Source organism: Bactrocera latifrons, unplaced genomic scaffold (assembly GCF_001853355.1).
Source record: "Bactrocera latifrons isolate USDA-ARS-PBARC rearing strain unplaced genomic scaffold, ASM185335v1 scaffold_863, whole genome shotgun sequence".
NCBI lineage: Eukaryota > Metazoa > Arthropoda > Insecta > Diptera > Tephritidae > Bactrocera > Bactrocera latifrons.
This window is the reverse complement of record NW_017537560.1, coordinates 32,946-33,992: the sequence shown is the minus strand read 5'-3', so window position 1 is coordinate 33,992 and position 1,047 is coordinate 32,946.

The following is a 1,047-nucleotide window of genomic DNA, read 5'->3' as shown; positions in this document are numbered from 1 at the left end:
ATGTGGAGTGTTCGTGTGGGCACGTCCTTCTACGACGAATTTCCAAAAACGAAAGAGAGCGATCTTCGCATTTTATTTGACATAAAGGTTTGACACAAAAGGAAAATAAAATCATACATAGCGAAATGTCAAAGTAGCAGGTAGAGTTACCATGCTTAATACAATTATAATTAACTCCGTAATGAGTGGCGGTGCTGCCACATATATATACATATAACATAATATAATATGTATATATATACATCATATATACATACATATATACAAAGCCGAACGAGAAAAGTGCCTGAGAAACGACAATTCGATCAAACGGATAACCACAGTGGAGTGCGCAAATAAAGTCAAGGCTTAAAATACATTTATTTCGCTTGAAAGCACAGTTAACAATCAATAAAACCACTAAAGTGCTGTTCTGTGCAGTTGTAATTTCTGTAAAGAAATTAATATATTATATAAAAAAAATATATATATGCTAGTTGTTATACAAAAACAGAAGGTGTCTAGTGCCGTTAACTCAAAGTGCTAAAAAACACAACAAAAAAATCCGAAATTGCCGTTCGGTACAACAAATTAAAAGAACAGTATACTGATTCCGTGCGGGTCTGCGTCAACATCGTCATCATCGCTGCTGTTGCGTCAACGCTAACATTCGCTCCGCTCCGGCACCAACTTTTACATCGACGGTGCATCCACTGCTGCTGATGCTTCGTGGGAATGAGCAGCAATTGCATCGTTTGCAAAGGGAAGTAAACGCAGGCAAACCGCCGACGTTTCACAACAGGTAACGAGTACGAATCACTGAAAGTAGTGCGAACAAAACAAAAAGACAAGTAGGAAAATTAAAAATAAAACAGAGAGCAAGTGCACATTTTCAGTTTTTGGCTCTCCCTCTTTTCATTTTCACATATGTATACATTTATCTTATTGCATATATTTATCATATYATAATATTTAAACATATATATATATATAAATATGTATGCATTTGTGCATCTATACATCTGAGTGAAAGGGGTATTGTGGGATTTGCGGTAGCATTTTTTGATT